Source organism: Heloderma suspectum, chromosome 2 (assembly GCF_057233095.1).
Source record: "Heloderma suspectum isolate Gila_16-S chromosome 2, 16-S_ref, whole genome shotgun sequence".
Taxonomy (NCBI): domain Eukaryota; kingdom Metazoa; phylum Chordata; class Lepidosauria; order Squamata; family Helodermatidae; genus Heloderma; species Heloderma suspectum.
The window spans coordinates 360,017,633-360,036,566 of record NC_139459.1 but is presented as its reverse complement, the minus strand read 5'-3'; the positions used below and the strand labels follow the sequence as shown (position 1 = coordinate 360,036,566).

Genomic DNA, 18,934 nt, shown 5'->3' with positions numbered 1-18,934 from the left:
AGCATGTTTTCTGAGAAATCAGTTGTGTTGCTGAGTTGAGTATGCTTGCTTCCAGATAATCATGAGTAGGGTTACACCCGGGAAATCTGCACGTATGCATGGTTTACTCAGAAGTAAATGCCACTGTATTTAATCAGGCTTCCTCCTAGGTAGTCTCCTAGAGTCCTAGGTAGGGAGGTACGAAAGATACTTCCCTTTCGCGGATTATGTTTATGGTTGGGGGGGAGGCACTCCGTTTCTCCCCCCCGGAATCCTGGCCAGCTGGCTGTGCTCCGCAGGGATCCTGCGGAGCCGCCAGCCGGCTCCGCCAGCAGCCAGACATCCGGCCCCTGGCTAGCAGGGACGCAAAAGGCGGCGGCCGTAGCTGTAAATGTTTACGTAGCCTATCACGGCTGACTTTAAAAAAAAAACAACAACGCGCGTACGCAAATTAGGGATGGACGAAAGTCACTTACCTGGTCCCGCAGCTTGCTTCGCGGTGGGGGGGAGGCGCTCCGTCCCTCCCCCCGAAATTCTGGCTGGGGGGGAACGCCCCGCCTCTCTGGCCGTGAAAGTTCTTCTCCTGCCGGGACGCAAATGGCAGCGGCCGTAGCCGCCGCCGTTTGCGTCCCTGGCCTGTAGTCAGCCATGATAGGCTACGTAAATCTTTACGTAGCCTATCACGGCTGACTTTGGAAAAAAAAAAAACGCGTGTACGCAAATGGCGGCGCCCATGGTCGCCGCCATTTGCGTTCCTTGCCTGGGTAGTCTATGTAAATATTTACACTGACTACGGCGAAAATAAAGGCAACGCTTTACGTAAATAAAAAAATATTTACGTAGACTACCCGGGCCAAAATAAGGAACACAAATGGCGGCGCCCATGGGCGCCGCCATTTGTGTACGCGCTTTCCCCCCCCCCCAAAGTCAGCCGTGATAGGCTACGTAAAGATTTACGTAGCCTATCACGGTGTTTTTTGAAAATCTAGCCGTGATAGGCTACGTAAATCTTTACGTAGGCTATCACGTTTTGTTTTTTTTTTGTACTTGGAAATGGCGGCAGCAGCAGCCGGTCGGAAGACCGGCCGCCGCCGAACCACCGCCGGGAGCCGCCGCCACCAGGGACATTCGCCGAAGGTAAGTGCCATCCCGGGCGGGGCGGGGAGGTGGACCGTTTCTCCACCAATTTCGGGGGCTGAATGCGCTGGTATTCGGCCTCCCCGAGATTCATGGAGAAATTCTCTGACATCCCTAATGCAAATGGCGGCAGCCATGGCCGCCGCCATTTGCGTACGCGTGTGTTTTTTTTAAAGTCAGCCGTGATAGGCTACGTAAATCTTTACGTAGCCTATCACTTTTTTATTTTTATTTTTAACTGGAAATGTTGGCGGTGCAGCCGGTCGGAAGACCGGCCACTGCAACTGCCGCTGCCGAACCGCCGCCGGAGCCATCACCGCCAGGATGATCCGCCCAAGGTAAGTCTCGTCCCGGGGGGGGCGGGGCGGCTGGCCATTCCGCCACCGTTTTCGGGGGGCCGAATGCACTGCCATTCGGCCTCCCCAAGATCCGTGGCAGAATTTTCGTACATCCCTAGTCCTAGGTTGCAATCATATGCGTAGTCTCCTGGACATAAATCCCACTGAATACCAAGGCAAGGGACATAAAACTGATATGCACAAGGCTGTGAGGCTAATCTGCTTTGTTGGGTAAGTGGGTATAAAGGGTGGTGCTGGGGATACTCAGGCCCAAAGAAGGCTAGGGCCCCACTCCTGTCTTTGTCACTGCATTGCTTCTTCCATTTTTTTTTCCACGCTTCTCTCTCTCTCTCTCCTTCACGCACATGTATGTATTTATTATATTACATTTGTATGCCACATACAAATGTAATATAATAAATACATTTATTTATTATGATAGTGAAAAATAGTTTCACTATAGTTACAATAGTGAAACTATTGGAGCAGTTAACAATACAAATACAAAATTAAAGCAGAACCAAGGAAATCATCATGTAATAATATATTATGAATACTTACAAGCAAAAGTTAAACCAATTCTCCAGGTTAAAGCCTAATTGAGACAAAACATATCTGAAATAAAATGGTTTTTGCCTGCCTCCTGAGAGCTGATAGGGAGGGTGCCAACCAATCCGCCTTCGCTATAACAGGGAAGCCACCACTGAGAAGGCTCTGGATCTTATGGCAACTTGTCAGACATCAGGACAGCAAGGACCCTCATAAGAAAGCCACCTTGAAAGATCTCAGTGCATGAGAGTGACTTATGGAAAACTACAATTGGTCCAAAACATAGAGGCTAGAGTTTTAGGTGAAGGCCTGTTCCTTCAGATAGGCAGGGTCTAGTATAAAGGTCAACACCAGGCTTGAAACAAACAAGTAACCGTTCTTTCAGGTCTAACTAGTGTTCCAAGGTCTTTATTCTAGCCTCCGTGTTGTTGTTTTACCAAGTGTAGTTTACAACCCATCTTCAAAGGCAATCCCACATAACAGGCACTGTGGTGGTCCAATCCAGAGGTTACCAGAGCATGGATCATGGAGGCAAGGATCCCAGAGAGGTTGCACCTGCCACACCAGATGAAGCTGTTAACCAAGAACAACCCTGGAAGAGAACCCATTGTTTGTTGTTGGGTTGTGCTCTGGGTATTTGGTGGTTAACAATCCATAGGTAAACCATATTGCAAGGTTCACACATAATGACAACAAACAATTCAACAACAACCCATACTTAGACCATACTCTGGGTTGTTGTTACGTGCAAACTAGGTCAACCCTCTGCCCCAGCATGTTCTGGAGATCGGCAGCTTTATTGCCAGATTTCCCCAAATTCCAGATCACACACTACTATCATTTTAAGTGCAGAGAGCCAATGTGGTGTGCAGCGCAGGCTAGACTTAGGACAGCCGAGGCCTGTGTTCAAACCCTTGCTCTGCCTAAGAAGCTCATTGGATGGCCAGGATTTAAATGCTACCTCTTAGCTAAACAACTTATCTCACAGGATTGTGACGATAAACTGTGATATGACACATGGCTGTTCCCCAGAGTTCCATTGAGGAAAGGTGTCAAGAACTCCATTTTCTTTTTGTGCTCTAACCTTGTGTCTACCTCCATTTGACCAGGTGGAAGTGGCATGTAAGGCTGCAGACACCTGCATGTCTGTCACCTTGAGAGGCCTCGGCCTTCAAGGGCAGAGCCAGATTCAGTTAACTGGCTCAAACGATCTCAGCTACATTCTTATGGAAATCCTCATCTTCCCTTACGGGGTTGGGAACACTGCTTCAGCTGGTTTGTGATAGGCTAACTAAGATCTTCCCTGCGTTGTCAGGACATTGAGTATAAAGAGAAGGGGCTCGGCGCTGCCTCTTTGACTCCGTGCTCTATCTTGCTTTTGGGCTTGTGAGCCTTTGGATACTGGATTGGGCCCTGTCCTATTGCAAGACCTGTACTTAGGTAGCATATAGGATATAGTCAGGTATTGCTGTGTTATTTTTTGGCTGGAGCATTGTTCCAAAGGTTTACCTCATTTGTGTATGCCTTTTCATCCCTTTCCCCTTCCTGTATGTGAAGAAACTTAATCTTTACCTCAAGCATGTGGCTGCATTTGGACTATCAGAGGTCTGCAACCACAGTTTCTTTGATTACCCACAACGCGGCACAGACCACCGTGTCCTCTGAACCCTGCAAGATACATGATGGGGGGCGGCTTCTAAACCAACCTACAACCCCTACAGCAAGCCATGGATTGTAGAGTGGTTTAGAAGCCACCCCTGCCACTCATCTGGCCAGGTTCGGATGACTCTACCCTGTGCCACATCATGCATAATTAAGGAAATTGTAGTCACATGACCGGCACATATGGGGCAGGGAAAAGGAGCCACCGTGGCTTCTTTTCCCCCTCAGGTCCTCCAAACCCAGTCTGTGTGTGCTTCCTTCCAAGTAAGCCTCAGTACTAAATCCAGAGCTTTCCTTTGGTTAATTTCTATTGTTAAATGATGAATGTTTCGGGCTTGGAAACAGAATCTGGTGGTTTGAATCCTTATTTCCCAAGCCTCAAGAGTGTCCCGTGAGGTCTGAAAATCCCCTGGCTCAGGCTGAGGTGGATGTATGGGGTGTTGGCAGCCCATGTTGGTCTGTGTTTGTCCCTGGCTGCCTCGCTAGGAGTTAGGACACCCCCTTCTCCTCTTCGCAAAAGGGCTATAGAAGCATGACAACTAAGACAGACTGATGGTTGAGAGAGAGCGAACTGGGTCGCAAGAGTAAGAAAAACCTTTAATACAAGTTCATATCTGAACATATAAAAAACATTCTCCCAAACATATCCATACACAAGAGAGGAAACAGGGAACTTTAAAAAAAACACACATTAGGAGCTAGGTCTGTTTAAATACTACCTGCAGTTCACCATCAAGAATAACTGTATATGGGAGTGTCTCCTCCCTGCAGGATAATGTCCTTGTGGACTGGATGTGTCCAATCACCCACCACAACCCAGGATTCCCTTATTGCACTGGCATTCCTATACAGTACATGTTTTGCTGACTGTTAAAAACAAGCAAATGCAACTCTTCGACTATAAAAGATTTTGTCTAAAATGCCACACCATCTTTCTTCTTGAATAGTAAAAGCGAATGTTTCCTGTCTCTTTGCATATTAACAGCTAGTGTGGTCTTGAGGGAAAGGGAAGTTAAAAAAGAGGCTGTTGAGGAGCAGAGAGGACATTTATGGCCACAGAAGTGTCACTGACACTTTAAGAGCAAAGATGCAGAGGGGAAGGGGAACTCTGGCCAAGGGAGGGAGGCAAGCAGGACTTGCCCTGGGAGGGCAGGGCAGTGCTTTAGGGGCTGTGATCTGGAGTCCCTCCAGGGGCCTTTGCAGAAGAGGGAAAGGCAGGGGAGGCGGCTGGCTCCAATTTTGGTGGGGCAAAGATTCCATTCTGGGTTTTAGGTACAACCAGCCAGAAGTCTAGAGGTGCCTATCCCCAAAATGGGTCCAGCACCTTGGATAGCTCTGTTAGACTTGTGGCTGCTTGAAATCTCTGCCCCACCATAATTGGAGCCACCCACCTCCCTAGGAAAAGATGCTCTTGGCCAATCAATGTTTCACACTGGGAATGATCACCTGGTCTAGAGAGGAAAGCCTGTGAGGTAAGCTTAGCTGTCTTCAGGAGAGGTGTTGAGCTGGGCTTTTGCAAACACACGAAAGAAGGGGAGGAGGGTCTCACCTGCAAATGAGGCTCCCGCGAATACAAATATCCAGAATACTCCATCCCCATTGAAAAAGGCCACCCGCCCCCTTTCGCAGTTCAGGTACACTCGGATCCTGGTCAGCTCCCCGCTCAAGGGCAGGCGAGAGTAATGACGCTGGGTCGTAGCCCAGTACCCGCTTGCCCACTTGCCCACAGCCCAGATGCCTACATTGGGTCTAATGCTAACATAGCCCTTTCTCTTCACAGACCTTCTAGCAACCCCCACAACCCACTCTCCCTCACTTCCCACAGAGACTTCCCAGAAGTGCCTGCCTGTGGTGAATTCCTCACAGCCCAGCACAAAATGGCACGTGTCAAATCTCTCAGGGTTGTCAGGCAGATCTTGCATGTGGGGCTGCCATCTCACACTCTTACGATCCTCAGACAGGATGAGTCGGGGATGAGCTGTGTCTGGATCCAGAGTGACATTTACTGTTGCAGCGGCAGGGACAGGGGGAGAGATGAGGAAAGAGAAGAAAAGCAGCGTTACTTGGGAGACATTGTCCTGGGCCTGAATGGATCCCAGGAAACGCATACCCTCTCAAATCACCACAGTGCACCAGAGACCTGCTGAACACTGGGCTGTCCCACTGCTTCTTCCAGACTTTCCCACACTAAGGCACCCTCCTTGTTAACTGTGACTTAGGTTTTGGTTATTTAGTTATTCAAAACATTTACATCCTTGCCACCTCTGATTCAAGTTACCTTATAAGCAAAGCTAAAACTACGCAGAAAACTCTGCTCTTCTTTGAGTAAATATAGATAGCAAAGAGAGAGGAGGAAAGATGAGAATCAATTCACACTCTTCCCTGACACTCTCTGGGCCTGTTCTCATGATCAACATGGCTTAAACAAGCCATAGGACATGTGGGCACATGCCATTTGCCTAATTACTCACCAGGGCACTGCTTGTTGTGCCATCTGAACCTGGGTGGCATGGCTTGTTTGAGTGGGAAACAACCCTCAAATAACCCAACAACATCCCATGGGTTATTTGTTTTCCCCTCGAAGAAGCCATACAGCCCAGATTCAGATGACACAAGAAGCCGTGCTGGGGCAGGTAATTAGGCAAGTGGTGCCCGGCACACGTCCACATGCACCGTGGCTTAAAGAAGCCATGGCTTGTTTCAGCTGTGGTTATTGTACAAACTGGCTTGTAATATCTTTGTCAGATTCGGACAGCATGACAACCTGCACTTAGTGAGGATAATTATGCTAATTAGGTGCATAATTAGATCAGCGCATGTGAGGAGGAAAAATAAGCCACTTTGGCTTATTTTCCCTCCATCAAGTGAGCCCAGTCACTGCGTGAATTGGAAGTCCCATATGGCCAGAGGAATAGAGCCTCAGTGCAAGTGTGCAGAAGGCGCCCACCGTATTATCTTCTCCCTACAGACTGGATTGTGAATAATATCTGGATTGTGCAGACCCTTACAAGAGGCCTGAAGGTTAGTGTTAAATATATACAGAAATACCCTTTACCCAGTTTTGTATCAGCCAGAGGCAGCACCCTGTACGCCAGATATTTATAATCCTGCTAAAGCTCCTGGCCACGTTTCTGATGTGTCCCTGTCCAAAATACCTGCACTCTTTTTCCACCCATCGTTCAAGATTTCTTACAAGAAGCTAAACTAAACACACACCCACACCCCACCCTGAAAATCTTCTCTGCTGTTCTTGAAGGAAGTGGAAAGAGGAACAGAGGGCGAAGGAGACTACCTGCTAGCCACAGGGAATGAGGATCCCTCAGTTCAGACAAGCAAAGTGCAGCCAGCGTGTTATGCTCCCCCTACAGTCTGGACGGGAATAATTTCAGTGCAGGCCCAGCACCCAGTTCCACTTGAGCTTGGAAGCCAGATATTTACAACCCTGCTATATCCCCCTCCAAGGAAATACTGCCACCAAATTGCTGACCAGTCCCTACCCCTCATGGCAATTTAGCCCTGCTTTGGGAATTTACCTTTGTCCGTGTGATATCCGGAGAACAGAGCATCTGGGGATGCAAAGAGATGCCAAGTTTAAGCACCACACCATTGTGCTTACAACAAATCTTGTAGCAAAAGTGTCCATTCATAACAAAGCATCTATTTCCCCCTTATTTCAAGTTAAGGGTTAGTAGGGAGGTCCATTGAGAATCCTCCTCACAAATGTAACTGGCTTGTGAATAAGGCTGCAGTCCTACGGAGATGGCTATAAGCATCCAAATTCGGAGGTTCACGACCAGCCAATGTAGAGCAGCAAACACGCCGGAGGCAACAGCCACCTCTATGCTCCTCCAACTTTGCATTTCAGCTAGACGGGCTTTTTTGCCCATCTAGCTGAGGCATTGGGGAGAGGGAGGGATGGAGGCTGAAGGATTCCAGCTTTGAGTCATTTGCAAATTTGATAAGCGTATGCAGTGGTGGCATATGAAGTGGGGGTGAGCAACAAAGAAAAAAGATTTTGGTGTAGTGGTGGAAAGCTCATTGAAAAGGTTGACTCAGTGCAGTTCTGGTATAGCATCTCAAAAAGCAGGAAGAGGTGCTGAAAACAGAAACAAAGGCTTGGGGCATCTTCCTTATAATTAAAAGGCTAAAGCATTTGAGGCTATTTGGCCTAGGGAAAAAAGTCAACTGAGAAAGAATATGAGAGATTATAAAATTCTGCATAGTTTGGAGATAAACTTTTCCTTCTCACTCACTTTTGTAAGAATAAGATGCCCAGCAATAAATAAATAAATAAACTCAGCCATTGTTCTTTACCTCTCAACTGCTCTATGACGTCCGGCATCACGTCCTCCACAATGGGTTTTTATCACAGAAATCCCAGATCCCCCACTTCAGCTCAGGAGGAAAGGCCACAGATTCTCAAAAATCTCTCTCTCCTCAATCCTGGTGGAGGGAAACAACAATCCAGAATTCCTGAGTGGAGCAAAAGAAAGGACTGCAAAGGGCGGGGGACCCGGGGCGGGGGGGAAGGAGACGAGGGAGCAAGAAGAAAACTGCAGAAAGCGTGAAGACACAGACAGGAGCTGAAAGCCAGAGAGGGACAGAGGAGATTCCCCTTCACTTGGGCTGCTTGTGAGGTATCTGAGGGCCAAAATATCAACATCTTTGTGTCTCCTCAATACAAACATCGTGTGACATCATCATGCTCAGAGTTTCTCTGCAAAGAAGACAGAGAACCCCTGCTCTCAGCAACAGCCAAGAGTCCCTCATACCCTGATTGTGAGGAGCACTTCTAAGTGATATATAGTAGCAGGATGGGAAGGTTTGAGGCCTGCTGAGGCAAGGAAAAGAAATAGGTCAAGCCTAGAGGCCTTGAGTTTTTTGTTGGGAGGGGGATCCCTGAGAGGAGTAGGTTCATTTCCCCGATTAAGTTTCAGTTTAATTTCCCCAGTTAAGTTTCATTTCTTCAGGTTTGAAGCAGTAGTTTCAGTTTTGGGGGAAGTGGGCATAAAACCAGAGAGTCAGAAAGACCAGGGCAGTAAGAGCGGAATCAAGGCAACCAGACCCTCAAGAGAGCAGGAAACAGACCCTCAAGAGAGCAGGAAAAAGTAGTCTGGATATATCTTAGTATGGGAGGGTAAAGGAACTTGTGTTTTGCAACTTTTATTCTGTCTTAATGCTTTTTGCATCATTCACCGCTATTGTATAAATGCCTTCAGTTGTCATTTGCTTGCTTTAATTCACTAATAAACTGTTGTGGTTAAACCCTGTGTCTACAGTGTCAGTCACTCCATACCTACAGCCTAAACCCCACATTATTGGAAAGGGGAAAGTAAAAGAAGGAAGGTGAGACTCTTAAGGAGGCCAGAGATCCTTAAGGAGTTGCTCAGGGGATTTAAGTCATAAGGGGAACCCTGACACAGGAACATGGCATATTCCTGCTCTCTTGTGAATAGACCCATGAGTGTTCCATAGGATAGTTTATGTGTGTGTGCACATGGGATTAGGAGGGACAGTCATTGTAACATTTGCTGCTAGACTGGCAACAAGAAGTGCAAAAAAAAAAAAAGTGTGTGTGTGGGGGGGGGAAGGCCAGAAGCATCCATTTCAAAACCACCCAAAAAGAAAAGCCTACATCTCAAGATGCTGAAAATATGTATTTTATCCTAAGCCCAACATGTTTCAGTCCACCAGCACCTTCTTCAGGGGCTAAAAAACAAACGGCATATTTAATCCAACATTTTTATACAGAACAGCCAAAGCAAACACAGTTCATAAAAGATTACAAAACACCAAGTAACAATAACCCTAAAATAGGTTAAAACATATGCATGTACATACCTATGTTTAAATATACCTGCAAAGATCTCTGAAAAGTATGTTTCCAAAACTCAACATTGGCAACTAAGATGACTTGCAAAAAGTAAGAGATTAAGTATCCTCCTAGAGAAAGGACAGGTGATATCAATCCCTCTGAAATTAGAAGTCAGGGATCACAGTCAAACATTCACTTTCACAAAGAACCTAAGGGAGTATCCCCAAAGTGAAAACCTAAACTTGAATTACAAAAGATGGATGGATTCTAATTCCTCATTTAGACCTTGCAGAGCCAGAATTTTTAATTTTAGAATCCACTGCAATCTCCTTCCTATATAAGCACCTTTTTGAAAGCAGAAATGAAACACACGAGCCTGAACCTTGGTCTAACTTTCCATGGGACAGCAAAAGGGAACATGTGGATTGGGGCAGAAATGTAGTGTGAGGGCCACAATCCCATGCTGTTCCTTTCTGTGTGGTGGGAAAAGAACGTGCAAGGATTGTATCCCACATGAGGAGTATTCACACGTTACACTGAACATGCACTCACATTCTTTGTATGCTCATTAAGATGGCTGTGAGAACCTAGTCCTGTTCAGCCATTCTCCTGTCTTGTAAGCTTTACATGCGAGGAGGGGGAGTAGGGACCCCTCCCTCGCTGATCTTACTGCTTTCTACATGTGGAAGGCAACTGGCTGCCAAAGGCCTACTCTATCTGTGAAAGCTGTCCCTAAAAAGGGGATTTTTCAGGATTCTAATATTTTGGGGAGAGCTTGCATGGGTGAGAGAGAGGCACTTCTCTGCAGACAGTGGCCCTCCACATCTGCAGAGCAATGAGAATGATGGAGAGGCAGAACTAGCACGTTTATCCCCACTCCTTTTCTCATGGTGAGTATACACACAAGGAGAACACAGAAGGGGGCTCTACATATGGGGCAAATGGGGCAGTGACACCCACTTATCACAATGCTTGCCTAGGGACCCCAGGATTGCTCTCTAAGGGCGCAATCCTATTGGGATAGGTGGCTGCCTCCGAACTCAGAGGCCTATCCAATGCAGGGCAGGAGCAGCGTGGAGGGGATCTTCCCCTCTGTGCTTCAACCACCCTGTATTCGCTGCTAGGCAGCTGATTTCAGCTGTCTAGCAGCAGGAAGTCGGAGTGGGGGGGGGGGATGTCGGACAACGCATAGGAAGCGTCGCTGCTCCACGCTCCTCTTACCAGTGTGGAGTGTGGGGCCAATCCGCGCTGCAGGTGGAGGTCAGTTCTCAGGGAACAGATCTTGGAGTGCGGGCTCCGAGGTCAGCTCCCGGTAACCAACCTATCCTATGGCTGTCTAGCTGCTAACAGGCAGCCCTAAGATTGCGCCCATTTACGGCTGCAAATGGCATCCACTATGCCATTTGTGTCCGGAGTTAGCCCTCACTCAGTCAGCCAGTGATACGGCACGGCAATGGCGGCCGGCCGTATCGCTAGTGATGCGGAGCCGGTGGCCAGCTCTGTCGCGGAGCAGAGTCGGCTCCTGAGGTTTCTAGAGGGAGGGACGGATCGCCTCCCCCCGCAGGGGGATTCCCACCCGGACCAGCAGGTAGGGAATCCGCCCATCCCTAAGCCGCAAACTTTTCAAAACCCCAAAGCAATTATTATTGCTATTATTTCTATACCACCCCATAACTGAAGCTCTCTGGGTGTTTTACAACAATACATAAAAAATACACAAGTATTACAAAAAATACAACATGATAAAAACAGTCTAAAAATTTTTAACACACAAAATTTAAACCATTTAAGTAAATATATATATATATTAGTATTCCTTTATATACCAAATACTGATTTATTATTAGTTTTTGCCTGGCTCCAAGCTCCCTTAGCTATGTTTCTCAGAGAAGGAGCAGGAGGGATGGAACTCTGCCTGCTGAGTTTCTGCCTGGTTCGTGCCACCCCACTTTCTGCAATAAGATTTATATTATAATGGCTTAATCACAGAAATATTTTGTGGGACAAGATCAGAATATGTTTACACAACAAGCCAGGCAGCAAACAGCATCCGTTAACTTTGTGCCTGACAGACGAACATTTGAGGGAAGAGAGGAGAAATGACACTCAAGTCTGGACGTAAACCTTACTCAGAAGTAAGCCCTACACCTCCAGAAAATGAGATGGGAGGCTGGAACTATTTTCTTGTGTGCATTACTCAGAAATAAACCCTACTGACAAGGCAGGACATGTTCCTGGTGTTACCTCTCACCCCATATTTTCTTACTCCCCCTGTCCAACACCTCAGCTAGATGTGTGAAAAAGCGAAAATACAGAGCGGGAGGAGCACGGAGGTGAAGTTCATTGCCGCACCTCCTCATCTGGATTGGATGACTGTAAGCCTCCAAGTTCAGAGGCTTAGAGCCATCCCCATAGGATTGCACCCTATGTGAGTTTTAGAGACTACAACCAGCAGCTTATTGAGGGGCCTTTGCCGAAGTGGAAACTGTGCTCTCTCTCTTTTTTTTTTTTGAAAAACATTTATGTCCTGCCTTGCAAGGAACCCAAGGTGGCTTACATAGTCCTCCTCCTCTCCTCCTTTTTATCACAACAACCTTGTGAGGCAGGTCAGGCTGCGAGTCAGTGACAGGCCCAAATTCTTGACCAATAAATGTTTGATATTTAGATTAACCATCCTGGTCTGGAGAGGAGGGCCTGTGAGGTAGACGGAGTTGCTTTAAGGAGAGATTCTCAGGTGAGCTTTTTCGAACAGCCAGAAAAAAGGGAGAAGGGGCTCTCCTGACAATGAGGCTGTTGAGAGTGTGCAGAGATGGGCTCCTGTATCAGCATCATAAAAAGCCAGCTGCTCCCCCATGCAGTTCAGGGACACTTGGATCCTTGTATTCTCGCTGCTTCAGGACAGCAGAAAAGATTCAGGATTGTTTCTGACTCTGTAGTCATCACCTCACTTCCCGACACTCCAGATCTCATTCTTTGAACTAAAGTCAACACCACCCTTTCTTCTTACAGGCTTTCTGGCAACCCCCATGCTTGACTCTCCCTCATTTCCCACAATGGGCATTTCTACATGAAGCTTTTATCATGCACCTTTACTGAGGCTTCAGCTTCCAGATTCTTTGCAGGATTAAGCTCAGCTCCTTTACACGTGCTTTTCTCTTAGGGGTTTCTTTCTCTGCCTTTTAATATGTTTCATTGTACTACCACTGTTGTGCACACAAGAGCTCTATAACTTGATTTAGAGAAAATACTAGACTTTCCTAGGGGATGGCAATATCATGTAAAGGACCTACAAATTACCGTGAGGGAGGAATTATGAGTGCACAATAAAAGCCTGTAGAAAGGTTCAATGACTTCCCAGAAATGTCTGCCTGCAGTGAACCCCTCATGTCCCAGCACAAAAACACATTTGTCACATCTCTCAAGATTGTCAGGCAGGTTTATTTATTTAAAATCATAGTATCATAGAACAGTAGGGCTGGAAGGGGCTTATAAGACCATCGAGTCCAACCCCCTTTGCTAATATTTACATCATTGCTCGTGTACAAGAAGCCAAACTGAAAACACTCATAAAACATTTACTCTGCTCTTGTTTGAGCCAGGGTGGATGGAGGGAAAAGAATGCAGAGGGGAGAAGAACACTGTGCTCCCCCTTGACATTCTCCATGTGAACTGGAAGTCCCAGGTGGCCAGAGGAAATGAGGGTGACTCAGTTCAGGTGTGCAATGAGCAGCCACCATGTTATGCTCCCACCACAGACTGCATTGGAATGCCTACAATTATACATGAATTATTATTTTTTGGATGTCACTATGGGTATGATTTTTTCCTGGGACTGATAATTTGATATTCTGATTAATGTGGTTTTCCATGGCTATAGCTTCGTTTTTGTAATTTTATCAATGCAAATATGATTGCAAAACAATTAATAACAGATTTCTGGATGAAGCAGATCATCTAGATCCATTTCAGTCTGGCTTCAGGCCTGGTTATGGGACAGAGGCTGCTTTTGTTGCCTTGGTGAACAATCTACGCTGGGAACTGGACAGGGGGAGTGTGTCCTTGATAGTTCTGGCTGGACATAAGAACATGAGGACTTAAGAAGAGCCCTGCTGGATCAGACCAAGTGTCCATCTAGTCCAGCATTCTGTTCACACAGTGGCCAACCAGCTGTCAACCAGGAAGCCACAAGCAGGACATGAGCGCAACAGCACCCTCCTGCCCATGTTCCTCAGCAACTGGTGTACATAGGCTCACTGCCTCTGGTAATGGAGGCAGCACCTAGCCATCAGGATTAGTAGCCATTGATAGCCTTCTCCTCCAGGAATTTGTCCAACACCCTTTTAAAGCCATCCAAATGGGTGGCCATCACTGCATCCTATGGTAGCGAATTCCATAGTTTAACTATGCGCTGTGTGAAGAAGTCCTTGCTTTTACGTGTCCTGAATCTCCCACCAATCAGCTTCATGGGATGACCCCGGGTTCTAGTATTTTGAGAGAGGGAGAAAAATGTCGCCCTATCCACATTCTCCGCCCCATGCATCATTTTGTAGACCTCTGCCATGTCTCCCCTCACCCTCCTTTTTTCCAAGTTAAACAATCCCAACTGTTGTAACCTTCCCTCATAGGGGAGATGCTCCAGCCCCCTGATCATTTTAGTTGCACTTTTCTGCACTTTTTCCAGCTCTGCAATATCTTTTGCTCCAGCTCCAACCAGCTGTCAACCTGGAACCCACAAGCAGGGCATTAGAGGAACAGCACCCTCCCACCCATGACCTTTCACTGGATTTTGATACCATTGACCATGGTGTGTCTGAAGTGGGACTGGAAGGCACCGTTATACAGTGGCTCTGGTCCTTTTGGGAGAGGCAATCTCAGAAGGTGGTGTTGGGGGATTCCTGTTCGACACTATGGCCATTGGCCTGGGGTGTCCCTGAGGGTTCCATCTGCTGGGAATATTGCAACCTCGTCTGCAAGTCACTAGAAGGGAGCAGAGCACAGCTCGCCTGAGGATCAGTATAGCCTACAATGTGGTTTCCTGTGATTTCTTCCTTTTGCTCCCCCCTGGCCTCCACCATTGCTGGGAGCACATGCTTGCTCTCTCGCTCCTGCTGATGCAACAGAACATAAAATGGACCAAACAAACTCTTTTGAAATTCTACGCTGTATCTGCATTTTATATGCAAGAACTTTTGTGAGTAAAGCCATTTTACCTTTTCTTCATGAAAGAATGGTGTGGTCTCCTTTTATTGTTATAAGATAGCTTGTGTGCCTGTGACACTGGTAAACACTCGTTCTGTTTTGCCTTTTTGTTTTTCTCTGCTAATTGCCTTTCTAATGGGAGGCATCATTGCAAAGTAATCCCATCGCCATTTTGTCCCCTATGCTATTTAGCATATACATGAAACTGCTGTCCAGAGTTTTGGGGTTTGGTGCCACCAGTATGCTGATGACCCCCAACTCTACCTCTCCTTCCTATCTAAATCAAAGGAAGCTGTTTTAATTTGAAATCTGTGTCTAATGTGGGTAATGGGCTGGGTAAACATGAACAACGTGGAGACAGTGACAGACTTTGTCTTTCTAGGCGCAAAGATTACTGCAGATGCTGACTGCAGCCAGGAAATCAGAAGACGTTTACTTCTTGGGAGGACAGCAATGACAAATCTTGATAAAATAGTGAAGAGCAGAGACATCACACTGACAACAAAGGTCCACATAGTTAAAGCAGTGGTATTCCCCGTAGTAACCTATGGCTGCGAGAGCTGGACCATAAGGAAGGCTGAGCGAAGGAAGATAGACTGTGGTGCTGGAGGAAAATTCTGAGAGTGCCTTGGACTGCCAGAAGATCAAACCAGTCCATACTCCAGGAAATAAAGCCAGACTGCTCACTTGAGGGAATGATATTAAAGGCAAAACTGAAATACTTTGGCCACATCATGAGAAGACAGGATACCCTGGAGAAGATGCTGATGCTAGGGAAAGTGGAAGGCAAAAGGAAGAGGGGCCGACCAAGGGCAAGGTGGATGGATGATATTCTGGAGGTGACGGACTCGACCTTGGGGGAGCTGGGGGTGGCGACGGCCGACGGGAAGCTCTGGCGTGGGCTGGTCCATGAAGTCACGAAGAGTCGGAAGCAACTGACCGAATAAACAACAACAAACCTGAACAAATAGAAGCTTAATCTAGACAAGACAGAGGTGCTCCTGGTTAGTTGAAAGGCAGTTCAGGGAACAGGGACTCAATCTGTGCGGGATGAGCTTACATCCTTCCTGAAAACTCAGGCTCCCAGTTTGGGTGTAGTCCTGGCCTCAGCCCTGAACTTGGGTGCCCAGGTTTGGGCAGTGGCCAGTAAGGCATTTGTACAGCTGAGGCTAATGCGCCAACTGTGCTCGTTCCTTGAGATGTCTGATCTAGCCACAGCCACACATGCCTTAGTTAGAGCATGATCAGACAAGGCTTTTAATGTGCTATCACCTTGCCCCACTTACGTGATTTTGTGAGCTGTCCGCATGAAGTTGTCATGGTCCTGCAGCTGCCCTGTGATTTCCCCTCGCTTTGCCTGTATTTTTTCACGACAAGGAAAATCTGTTAACTTTTTCTTGGGCACCATAGTGCCACAAAGAACCACAAAGAATCCCTGTTTTCCAGACCTTGCAACATTTCTGTGGGGGCATGATTGTGATGGGTATTGTGATGTTTCTGAATAGGCTTGTCTGTATAGCACAATTTCACTCCCCTTTGTGTCATTTCATTTCCAGTTGGCGTAGTACAAACATGGCTGGTTTTCCCTTATGATTAATTTTGATGGTGCAGTACTTGTGCACTTCTGGAATTGCCTCTTTTAAAAAATGCACATTCCACCATAACTGTCTCCTGGAATTCCTTCTCATTTAAAAAAAAAAAGGTGTGCACACCGGTGAATTGACTCATCTGCGGACGCACCCAGAGAGGGAGACAAAAGTGGGAGGAGGGAAATGGTAGTGGAGGGGTGGGGAAGAGGTGGCAGAGGGGAGGGACAAAAGGTAGGTATGTGGATGGGAGATCATGTTATGATAATGTGGGGCAGGGGGAGATAGATACTGTGAAATTCCATATTTAAAGAAAAAACGGAGCACAATGAGCTGCACCCACAAGGCTACCATGTGATCCAACCCCCGGTTACATCTTGTTTGGACTACCATAACATGCTCTGCATGAGGCTCTTTGAAAACTGTCTGGAAACTTCATCTGGTCCAGAAAGCTGCAGCCAGACTGTTGACCAGGACGGTTACAGGATGCGCATGACTCCCTTGTTACAACAGCTTCGCTGGCTACTGGTCTGTTTCCATTCACAGTTCAAAGCGCTGGTGATGAACTATGAAGTCCTATATGGCTTGGGACCAGGCTACCTGTAAGACTGCCTTCTCCCATACAAGCCTGCCTAGGTTTTCATATCACAGGGGGAGGCCCTCCTCTTGGTACCCCCGCTAACAGAGGCATGTTTGGTGGGGGGTGCGAGAGACGACCTTCTCAGTGGCTGCTCCCAGTCTGTGGAACTCCCTGCCAAGGCAGGCTTGGTTGGCTCCCTCTCTGCTGCTCTTCTGGTGGCAGGCAAAGGTGGTTTGTTTTCATTCAAGCAGGCCCCCAGTATGGGTGCCGTTTTTATTCTATAATTTTTGTGTGTTTATGTGTTTTCAATGTATTTGTTTTATGATTGTTTTAATTATGTTCTTATTTTAAATGCTGGCTTTTATTGTTGTTAGCTGCCTTGAGCACCACTTCCTGGTAGAAAGGTGAGATATGAATAAAATAAATTAATAATAATAATATAAGCCCAAAACCTCCAGGGACCGCAAGGGCATCAAATGTCATAACTCCAGGCATAGATCATTGTGGATTCGAGTTATTCTTTCCTGTAAGCCTCCAAATCCACTTTCTAGAGTCCCTAAACACATCTCACGTCTCTGCCTAGTTAGCTCATTTGTTGAGCTGTTACCTTTACAGTTGCCTTCATTAAAATTATGGCAGTAGATCTATATGCAACATACAGTTTTATCTGCAACTCTCGTGGGTTGCAATCATTGTGCAAGTCCAAACTTAGGGTCTTTCCGAATGCAAAATAACTGATGCAGCAAGACCCCCTCCATTGGCCTGGTTGAGGCCAAGTGCCATTTAGCTCTCCAGAACTTTCTACTTGGTAGCTGCCATCCTACCTGGTCGTTATTACCAATATGTAACATTATATAAGAATTTGATACCCAAATTTGCCTCCCCTCTTCCTCTCCTTTTTTTCTTCTGTATCATGTCTATCCGATTGTATGCCGTTTGTGCTTTGTAGTTTTGTTCACATTACCCTGACACCTTGGCTCAAAAATTGATTTTGTTATGTAAAAGGCAGCAGAGACATTGCTGTATATATTTAGGGAATTTATATTCCATCCTCCCATGAAATTCCTAGGGTGGTTAACAGCATATTATTTCCCTACACCATTTTGTCTTGGTGTTACTCAGGGCTTCATCTCATGGAGCTTTTATCCTGCGATTGAGATTCGTCCTTCATGGAAGCTTGCGGGCTCTTTACATGACGCTGTGACCCTCCAGGGCATCTCCTGCACTAAATGCCCTTTATTTTATTATTAAATTTATTTATTAATTGCCCATCTGGCTGGTCACCCAGCCACTCTGGGCGATGTACAGCATACAATAAAACAGTTTAAAACAATAAAATTCTACAATAAAAACATTTTCTAAAATACCCTAACCCACCCCAAATGCCTGCCTGAACAACCACGTTTTTAATGCACGACGGAAGCTCATTAAAGAGGGGACATGGCGGAGTTCCCTAGGGAGGGAGTTCCACAGAGTGGGGGCCACCACAGAAAAGGCCCTCTCCCTTTTGTTCTGTTTTTAAATAGATTGCAGATAATAAGCTAAGATTTGAATTCACCTTCAAATCACCCTGTTGTGTTCCGCTTGAGTTTCCTCCATGAAAAGAGGAAAAGCAGCAAGAAGAGGAGCTAGATTAATGGAAGATTCACCTATGGGGAGAAGGCGGGGGGAAGGGGAGGGGGGAAGGAAGTGTGTGTAAAGGGAGTCAGTTGTGATCCTGCATTTAAAACGGAAGCAGAAAACCCTGTTTTAAATGCAGGATTTTAGGCTGGTGTAGAAATACCCTTAGATTTAGGACAATCTGGTAGTAACACGCTGGTATCGTTTAAAAAGTCTATGTAGCACATAGACTGCTGGATTTGAATAAGTGAGGCCTGAGTTCAAATTCCTGTTCAGCCAAGGGACCAAGAAGCTCATTGGATGGCCATGGGTTAGGGATGTACGAAAGTCACTTACCTGTTCGTGGATTATGTTGATGGTGGTGGGGGAGGCATTCCGTCCCTCCCACCGGAATCTTCGCCAGGGGGGGAGGCGCTCCATTCCTCCCCCCCGGAATCCTCCACGGCCGGCTGTGCTCCGCAGCAGCTCC

At 46.7% G+C, this 18,934-nt stretch overlaps 1 pseudogene; it reads right to left on the bottom strand.

The window, feature by feature from the left end:
- Window positions 1-5,143: 5,143 nt before the first annotated feature.
- LOC146355629 (butyrophilin subfamily 1 member A1 pseudogene) lies at window positions 5,144-5,773 on the bottom strand (annotated as a pseudogene).
- Window positions 5,774-18,934: the final 13,161 nt, after the last annotated feature.